We start from the raw sequence: 10,786 nt of genomic DNA on the forward strand, positions 1-10,786 counted from the left end.
TGTAATTACTAATAAACCTCCCAGGAAGAAAATAGCCTTCCAACCAGGTGGAAACCACATCACTTTAAATCAACACTCAATGACTATCAAAGCATATTTATGAAATTATAGAATGCTAGGCTGTAAGTCAAAGGCAATTAGGAAATATAAATGGCAATTTTGACAAGTGGCTACTTATCTGATGGTTTTGTGAGCAGTTCCAATCTCTACTATGTCTTATCTGCCATTTTTTCTGCCCAGGCTGTGTACACCCTTATTATTTGGAAGTAATTCCAAGATAGTTGGGCAGTATAGCCCCATCTCCTATCATGGATGACAAAGGGGCAACCTAGCTCCTGGGCTACAGGAATGTAGGCATGTAATGATGAACCTTGAGGAAGTAATAAAAAGGATTGATTAATGACTAAGTCCTATAAAAATTTAGTTTATAGGGAAGAAGGCATCTCGAATTCAGGTAATAGTGCTGTGGGTAAGGATTTTTTTTTTTTAAGTTATCGGCTGGTGAAAAATACAAAGTGTTTACAGGTGACTTATTATGTCTAGAATTGCTTCAAAATATTCCAGCAAAAATTTTTTTTTTAATTTTAAATGGGGGATAGATAAAATAAGATGGACAGAATTGTATCAGTAATAATCAGGGAATCTGGGAATGAATGCATGGAGCCTCATTATACTTTGCTCTTGTTGTATATACTTAAAATTTTTCATAAAAAGGTTTTTAAAACTTTTTAACAAGTCCAAGAGTGTTGCAGGGAAGGTCCCAGAGCAGTGGTGTGCTGGCGGAACTGGTGAGCATCCAGTGACACCAGGGTTACCTGCCTGTGGCCATGCCAGGTCGTCTTGGTTGCTGTCAATTTTATGAGCTAAGTTCTCCAGTCTTCCTGGAGACTCAGTGAACTATCCAGTATCCTACAGCACATTTTGGTTTTCTGCTTAATTTCCTGTCGTTTGCAGCCCTGGACCTGAACTGTAAAACCTAGTAAATTAAAAACTCTGGAAGTCTTTCAGGTTGCCTCATCCAGTAAGTGCAACTTGGTAACGTGCAACCAGATCAAGGACGGCAAACACATTTTAAAAGTGTGGCTTTTCTCCCCTCCTACACCCATGACTGGCTTTAATAATTAATTTGATACTAATTAATGACCTTCCTGTTACACCTGCTTATGGCCTCAGACTCTTTCCCAACAGGGCTCTCCAGGCAACCACTGCCTAACATAGCTGACTGGGAAATTACAAGATATTCTCCATTCCCAGTCTAAGCAAAGTAGAATAAACAGGAACATCTGCCACTCCACCCTACAAAGATCACGTCATTTTAAGCTGATTATAAATGAATTGCTGATGACTGTGTCTGCCCTCTCTCCTCTCCATCTCCCTTCTCCCAGTGGCAAATGTATAAATGACATACACATTATATTTGATTTGAATTAATATCAGAAACTCCTCAAAAGAAAACTTCACTGCAAGGGAGTATCCCTGGACCTGAAGGCTTTAGAATCCCTTTTGTTCAATCTTATCTCTGTATTTGTTGGTTGGTAACCCCTGGAGTTCCTCCAGTGAAATCTGAGACTGCCCCCGCCCTCTGTACAGGGAGGGCAAGGAGAGACCAAAAAAAAGAGTCTTTGTCATAAGTTCCCTCCTCTGAAGCGTGTGCCCTCCTGGCTTTGCAAAACGGCACGTTAAGGGCTCCAACATATTATCCTGCACTCCTGCTTTGTCTGCCAGCCCCCAAGCTAGCAGAGTAGTGGACACCTGCACGTCCTTCTCTAACCTCAGCTCTCCTTCCAATTTCCTGATTTGAGCTGAGCCTCTAGTTGGACATCAGTGTGCAGCGACCTGCCCACAGCAGAGCCTGGCCCACCGCCCACCCATGTGTTTCTCTCCTGTGCCGCGGGGCACCGCACAGTTCCTCAAACAAGCGCATTAGACCAGCCGGCGTTTTCCGGGTGTCCCTGTACTCACGGGATCCCCAAGCATCTAACATACATGCCACCCCTCTCCACACAGAGGCCAATAGCCAACTCAGGATTCCCCCCCCTGGATATCTCTTTCCCAAGACCCATTCTTCAGCTTCCTGGCTGCCTCCCCAGTTGTTGGTTTCCTACCTTGGGAGCTTCCCAGGGTAAAATTCGAAACTGGCCCCCTGGACATGGAGGGCAGGGCCAGACCAAAGAAAGAGGCAGACCACTCCAGACTGGTAGGTGGCAGGCTTAGTAAGCCAGGGAACGTACTCACGAGGCTTGTCCTGGGCGGCCACGAGATGAGTAGATTTCCATTCCTGCCTGCCAGAATCTTAGAAGTTTCTATAGAAACTTCTCTATAGAGGCTTTAACTGGGTTCAGTCTAATATACCGTCCAGATGGTCTCAACAACACCTACTCTCTCAAGGCTGTGTCCGTGAGGCAGCTTCCAGCTCAGGGAAGGCAGGCAGAACTCACATCCCAAGGACAGAGCAGGGGGCCAGAGCCTCCGACTGGATTGCCCCGTGCAGCTCCTGGGTCAGCCGACAGTCAGGTCCTCTCAGTGAGCCCCCTCCGACAGTGCCATCTCAGTTGCTTGCCAAGGCTACAGACCACTCCCCACACGCACACCTCACACAAGTCTCCAAGTGGGGTTTTTAAGCCCTCCCAAGAACAGGAGTGGGCACTTTAGAATTGATTAGGACGTTGAAGGTTTAAAGAGCACGTGCATGGGAATGAGTAAATAACAAGGTCCTGCTGGGTAGCACAGGGAAGTATATTCAGTACCCTGTGAAACCATAATGGAAAAGAACTTTTAAAAGAATAGGTATATTTGTATAACTGAATCACCTTGCTGTACAGCAGAAATTAACACAACATTGTAAATCAACTATACTTCAATTTTTAAAAAGTGCATGGGAGTGAGTCATAAAACTAGAATGAGATTGTTTAATTAAAAGTGGCTGAAAATCTATAAAATTGGGAAGAAATCTGGGGACGCACCTCTCCACAGAGAAAAGCTAGGCATTTTTAGAAAAATTAAACTCATGTTTATATCCCCAAAGAGCCGAGAATCCTCAATCACATTAGTTACACATGAAATGGGGGTAATAATAACATCTAACTCACATGGTTGTTGTGAAGTTTGAAAGAGTCATATGGAAGGTTCATGAGGGCAGACGTTCTGTTTGTTTTGTTCAACACCAAAAATCCTCGCCTAGCACACAGGAGGCTCTCAAAGGTGAATAAATAGTCACAGGCAGGTGCTAGTGAAATGTATGTTCAAGATCAGCCTATCTGAGCCTCCAAACTAACCAGCTCTTAGTTTGGGCTCTCCAAAAGCAGGGACTGAGACAAGGATGTGGGCTCGGGTAATTCATTTGGGAGTGTCCAGAGAAGCTGGAGAGAGAGGGAAGGAGACCTGATAAAGGCTGCTTGATTGAGCTGGTTACTGCTCAGTCCTGCTAGGGAAGCCACTCAGAAATGAAACTTAGAGTCATCGGTCCAAGGTCAGTGTTGGGGTATTTATCCAATAACCCCTGGTTGTTGGTTACTGTGGGAGTACCAACTCCTGTCTCACACTTCCAGGCCCAAGCACACAGGCTGAGCAAGCTCCTTGCACTTGGAGAAAGACCTAAGGCAGAGAGCTGAGACCCATGAGTGTGTAAGGTGGGAGGTGGTCTGCATGAAAGCTCCCACCACACCATAGCTGGAAGCCAAGTTGGGCAGCATGGGACACCAATAGCACCTGGTCCATACCTCCTAAATAATCAACTGTTAACAGGTGTGAACTATTTATGAATTTCAGTGAGTGCCTCAGGAGACAGCCATTGTATCTAATCACAGAACAATTTTATAATTTAAAAGGGATTTGATTCTCTCCTCTGCCTAGACAGAAAATAAGCTTGGAGGGTGACTCAGACCCTGTATATTTAAACAGAACACTTCGTGTGCACCTTAAGTTAAGATATGTTAGTCTCTAGTGTGGAAAGTCAGGTTAATACACATTACTTTACAGGGAAACTAATTAAATTTTGCAATCTTCTTCCTTGGCCTCTATCAATTAATTGTAATTTAAACTTTACCTGGGTCTTCCCATAGAGGAAATAAAGCACACAACCAAAGTCCTGAAAAGCAAATAGTGTTCTTAGGGGAAACTTGTAAAGTGTGAGATAAAAGCTAAGCACCTGGGTACCGTGGAGTTCAATGAATTTCAAACTCTATTATTCAAGGAGGATAAAACCTAGATGGCACAAAGGATCTAACAAATATGCTCGTCCACATTATCCATTTCAAGGAGATATTAATGAAATTCATATTTTCTACAATAAAATCAAGCAGAGAAACAGATCCATTCACAGGGCCAAGCAAACTCTCCTACATAATATTCCTTCCTAAGCATTTTCTCACATGAGTTCGGGATGTTTCAGCAGCCCAACCAAAGGGCTAGTTGAAGGAATGACCAGAATGAGAGGACACAAAACTGTTCTTGGAGGTAGTGAGACTTTGGCCACCCAGCTCTTCGCAGCCTGTGGGAGCTAATAGTGTGACATTAGCAGAAATAACTCATTTTTCACTGGGTCATGCCCCTACCCGGCACTTGAAGTATTTCTTGGAGACCCCAGGTATATCTCAGGTGTATTTATGAACATGTCTGCTCCATCTGAGTGCTACTGCTGTCCCTCTGTCTCCTGCCAGATGTCCCCTCTCCCACTGCAGCTGAATTCCTGAACCCCCGAGATATCACCAGTGCACAGTGGTCCCTCTTCCTTTGTCTTATGCTCTGTTGCAAGAGTGTCAGAGCTCTGTGGCTCATGCCCTAGTGTCCTGGAGAAACATCCTTGTAGGAGTTTATGTACAACACACCTGTCCTCCAAGGGACTCCAACGTCTTCTAGGAAATCCAAGGATTAAGGACTTGAACACAAACTGGAATAACAAACACTTCTAAGTCCTCCCAACAACATCCCCTTGGCTCTGGGTGGTTCAAAAATTCTCCTTGGTTCCTTCTTCCTTTAGGTGGCTTTCTCTCCCAGAAGTTACGGTAGTCCTTCCAGATATGCCCAGGTGGTCCTGAACCCCAATCGAGGACCCCCTTGATAAAATAATTTTTAAAACACTTGTTTTTATTTTCTCTATTAATTTTCAACACTTGTTCTCTCTAATGAGCTCATTCTCTACCCAAGATTCAGGATGGTGGTTTTCCCTGCATCCCCATTTCCATAAGACAGCCAAGAAAAGTCACTGGTTTTCAGGTTGTCCAGTTTTTTCTTGTAAGGATAGGAGTAACAGATTCCATGCTCTTCGCATGTAGAAACTGAACTGGAAGTCTTTTCAAGCTATGTTAATCTAAACATCATAGCTTCATAAAGGAAAGTTCTCAACAGAAAGAAAACTACATTCATACGTCATTTCAAAACCGAAAACCATCTGTGCCACTGAAGCACCTTCCTCAGAACTTTTGTTGGAAAACTAAGAGGATGAAAACTTAGGTGCCTGTGTAACTGAGCAGGACCCTATGAGCCTTCCCAGAATAGACTCACCCATGTCCTCCGCCTGCCTTTTGACTGCAGAAAAACTTTAGTCAAAGAATAACTTTAATCAGAGAAGTGAGAAAATGCAGAAAGAAAGGAAAACAGTCAAGCAAGACACAATATTAATACTTTAGCCAAAAAAAAAAATACTTTAGCCATTAAACAAAGTCAAGGACTTTTAGTTCTTCCTCAATTACTATTGATAATATTATGAGCCACATCCTTTGAGCCATATTGCAGATACTGAAACAGCCACCAGGTGGAAGAAGTTAACTGTATGCGGCTCACAAGCACGTAGACCCCAGGCCTGTTGGAACCAAAAGGTTGATGACACTGACTCCCAATTACCTCACCACCAACCAATCAGAAAAATGTCCACCAGCTGATCACGCCCTGCTCCTTGAACAGTATCAGGCTTCTCACAACCCCCTCCTGGGCAGGACACACAGTCTTGAGGATATTAACCCGCTGTGGCCCCCTTTGCCTGGCAAAGCAATAAAGCTATTTCTACTTCACCCAAAACTCTGTCACGGAGATTTAATCTGGCACTGATGTACAGAGGCCAAATTTTGGCAACACTTGGTTGTGGTGTTTCTGCTCAAGACATCCACAGACTTTTGTAGAAGAGCCTGATTTCATTCTCAGTTCATTCTTCCCCAATGACAATTTTTTCTTATCTATAATGGTTATGTTTGAAGAGGTCTGATCCCATGTACAATGTGGCCAGCACACTGGAATAATAAGCCTTAACTGTGTTCCCTTTCATTTCTAAAGACGGAATATTTACAATAAAAGCCATAATCTAGGAAGCTTCAGCGTTAGGCAAACATTCTTGAATTTGAAAGTTGAATGCCATCACTTAGTTTTGTATTGACTCAATACCAATTTAGAATACACTCACCTCCTTGTCTGTGGCTACATTTTTCAGATAGGTAAGCGACCCTATTGTTCTCTTCCCAATTCTTTTTTGTTTTGCTTGTTTTAAAATTTTTTATTGGGGGTGGAGCTTCAAGATGGCGGAAGAGTAAGACTCGGAGATCACCTTCCTCCCCACAGATATATCAGAAATACATCTACATGTGGAACACCTACTGAACGCTGACAGAACACCTCAGACCTCCCAAAAGGCAAGAAACTCCCCACGTACCTGGGTAAGGCAAAAGAAAAAAGAATAAACAGAGACAAAAGAATAGGGACGGGACCTGCACCAGTGAGAGGGAGCTGTGAAGGAGGAAAGGTGTCCACACACTAGAAAGCCCCTTCGCGGGTGGAGACTGCGGGTGGCGGAGGGGAAAGCTTCGGAGCCGTGGAGGAGAGCACAGCAACAGGGGTGCAGAGGGCAAAGCGGAGAGATTCCCGCACAGAGGATCGGTGCCGACCACTCACCAGCCCGAGACAAGAGAGGCTTGTCTGCTCACCCGCCGGGGCGGGCGGGGCTGGGAGCTGAGGCTCGGGCTTCGGTCGGATCGCAGGGAGAGGACTAGCGGCGTGAACACAGCCTGCAGGGGGTTAGTGCGCCACGGCTAGCTGGGAGGGTGTCCGGGGAAAAGTCTGGACCTGCCAAAGAGGCAAGAGGCTTTTTCTTCCCTCTTTGTTTCCTGGTGCGCGAGGAGAGGGGATTAAGAGCGCTGCTTAAAGGAGCTCCAGAGACGGGCGCGAGCCGCGGCTATCAGCGCGGACCCCAGAGACGGGCATGAGACGCTAAGGCTGCTGCTGCCGCCACCAAGAAGCCTGTGTGCAAGCACAGGTCACTATCCACACCTCCCCTCCTGGGAGCCTATGCAGCCCGCCACTGCCAGGGTCCCGGGATCCAGGGACAACTTCCCCGGGAGAACGCACGGCACACCTCACGCTGGTGCAACGACACGTTGGCCTCTGCCGCCGCAGGCTGGCCCGTACCCCTCCCTCCCCTCGGCCTGAGTGAGCCAGAGCCCCCGAATCAGCTGCTCGTTTTACCCCGTCCTGTCTGAGGAAAGAACAGATGCCCTCAGGCAACCTACACGCAGGGGCGGCGCCAAATCCAAAGCTGAACCCCGGGAGCTGTGCCAACAAAGAAGAGAAAGGGAAATCTCTCCCAGCAGCCTCAGAAGCAGCGGATTAAATCTCCACAATCAACTTGATGTACCCTGCATCTATGGAATACCTGAATAGACAACGAACCATCCCAAATTGAGGAGGTGGACTTCGGGATTAACGATATATTTTTTTTTCCCCCTTTTTCTCTTTTTGTGAGTGTGTATGTGTATGCCTCTGTGTGTGATTTTTGTCTGTGTAGCTTTGCTTTTACCATTTGTCCTAGGGTTCTGTCTGTCTGTTTTTTTGTTTGTTTTTACTTAAAAAAAGTATTTTTCTTAATAATTATTTTTTATTTTAATAACTTTCATTTTATTTTACTTCATTTTATTTTATCTTCTTCTTTCTCTGTTTTTTTCCCTCCCTTTTATTCTGAGCCGTGTGGAGGACAGGCTCTTGGTGCTCTGGCCAGGTGTCAGGGCTGTGCCACTGAGGTGGGAGAGCCAAGTTCAGGACACTGGTCCACAAGAGACCTCCCAGCTCCACGGAATATCAAACGGCAAAAATCTCCCAGAGATCTCCATGTCAACACCAAGACCAAGCTCCACTCAACGACCAGCAAGCTACAGTGCAGGACACCCCATGCCAAACAACTAGCATGACAGGAACACACCCCCATCCATTAGCACAGAGGCTGCCTAAAATCATAATAAGGCCACAGACACCCCAAAACACACCACCAGATGTGGACCTGCCCACCAGAAAGACAAGATCCAGCCTCATCCACCAGAACACAGGCACTAGTCCCCTCCACCAGGAAGCCTACAAAACCCACTGAACCAACCTTAGCCACTAGGGACAGATACCAAAAACAATGGGAACTACGAACCTGCAGCCTGCAAAAAGGAGACCCCAAACACAGTAAGTTAAGCAAAATGAGAAGAAAGAGAAACACACAGCAGATGAAGGAGCAAGGTAAACACCCACCAGACCTAACAAATGAAGAGGAAACAGGCAGTCTACCTGAAAAAGAATTCAGAATAATGATAGTAAAGATGATCCAAAATCTTGGAAATAGAATGGAGAAAATACAAGAAACGTTTAACAAGGACCTAGAAGAACTAAAGAGCAAACAGAGATGAACAACACAATAAATGAAATTTAAAATTCTCTAGAAGGGATCAATAGCAGAATAACTGAGGCAGAAGAACGGATAAGTGACCTGGAAGAAAAATAGTGGAAATAACTACTGCAGAGCACAATAAAGAAAAAAGAATGAAAAGAATTGAGGACAGTGTCAGAGACCTCTGGGACAACATTAAATGCACCAACATTCGAATTATAGGGGTTCCAGAAGAAGAAGAGAAAAAGAAAGGGACTGAGAAAATATTTGAAGAGGTTATAGTTGAAAACTTCCCTAATATGGGAAAGGAAATAGTTAATCAAGTCCAGGAAGCACAGAGAGTCCCATACAGGATAAATCCAAGGAGAAACATGCCAAGACACATATTAATCAAACTATCAAAAATTAAATACAAAGAACAAATATTAAAAGCAGCAAGGGAAAAACAACAAGTAACACATAAGGGAATCCCCATAAGGTTAACAGCTGATCTTTCAACAGAAACTCTGCAAGGCAGAAGGGAGTGGCAGGACATATTTAAAGTGATGAATGAGAAAAACCTACAACCAAGATTACCCAGCAAGGATCTCATTCAAATTTGACAGAGAAATTAATAGCTTTACAGACAAGCAAAAGCTAAGAGAGGGCTTTCCTGGTGGCGCAGTGGTTGAGAGTCCGCCTGCCGATGCAGGGGACACGGGTTCGTGCCCCAGTCCGGGAAGATCCCACATGCCGCGGAGCAGCTAAGCCCGTGAGCCATGGCCACTGAGCCTGCACGTCCAGGGCCTGTGCTCCACAAAGGGAGAAGCCACAACAGTGAGAGGCCCGCATACCGCAAAAAAAAAAAAAAAAAAAAGCTAAGAGAATTCAGCACCACCAAACCAGCTTTACAACAAATGCTAAAGGAACTTCTCTAGGCAGGAAACACAAGAGAAGGAAAAGACCTACAATAATAAACCCAAAACAATTAAGAAAATGGTAATAGGAACATACATATCGATAATTACCTTAAATGTAAATGAATTAAATGCTCCAACCAAAAGACATAGACTGGCTGAATGGATACAAAAACAAGACCCATATATATGCTGTCTACAAGACACCCACTTCACACATAGGGACACATACAGACTTAAAGTGAGGGGATGGAAAAAGATATTCCATGCAAATGGAAATCAAAAGAAAGCTGGAGTAGCAATTCTCATATCAGACAAAATAGACTTTAAAACAAAGACTATTACAAGGGACAAAGAAGGACACTACATAATGATCAAGGGATCGATCCAAGAAGAAAATATAACAAATGTAAATATTTATGCACCCAACATAGGAGCACCTCAATACATAAGGCAAATGCTAACAGCCATAAAAGGGGAAATCGACAGTAACACAATCATAGTAGGAGACTTTAACACCCCACTTTCACCAATGGACAGATCATCCAAAATGAAAATAAATAAGGAAACACAAGCTTTAAATGACACATTAAACAAGATGGGCTTAATTGATATTTATACGACATTCCATCCAAAAACAACAGAATACACATTCTTCTCGAGTGCTCATGGAACGTTCTCCAGGATAGATAATATCTTGGGTCACAAATCAAGCCTTGGTAAATTTAAGAAAATTGAAATCGTATCAAGTATCTTTTCCGACCACAATGCTATGAGACTAGATATCAATTACAGGAAAAAATCTGTAAGAAATACAAACACATGGAGGCTAAACAACACACTACTTAATAACCAAGAGTGTCCATCAACAGATGAATGGATAAAGAAGATGTGGCACATATATACAATGGAATATTACTCAGCCATAAAAAGAAACAAAATTGAGTTATTTGTAGTGAGGTGGATGGACCTAGAGTCTGTCATACAGAGTGAAGTAAGTCAGAAAGAGAAAAACAAATACCGTATGCTAACACATATATTTGGAATCTAAAAAAAACCAAAAAATGGTCAGAAGAACCTAGGGGCAAGACGGGAATAAAGACGCAGACCTACTTGAGAACAGACTTGAGGATACGGGGAGGGGAAAGGGTAAGCTGGGACAAACTGAGAGAGTGGCATGGACATATATACACTACCAAACATAAAACAGATAGCTAGTGGGAAGCAGCCACATAGCACAGAGAGATCAGCTCGGTGCTTT

This window comes from Monodon monoceros, unplaced genomic scaffold (genome assembly GCF_005190385.1).
Source record: "Monodon monoceros isolate NGI ecotype Baffin Bay Population unplaced genomic scaffold, NGI_Narwhal_1 Super_Scaffold_4, whole genome shotgun sequence".
NCBI classification, from domain to species: Eukaryota; Metazoa; Chordata; class Mammalia; order Artiodactyla; family Monodontidae; genus Monodon; species Monodon monoceros.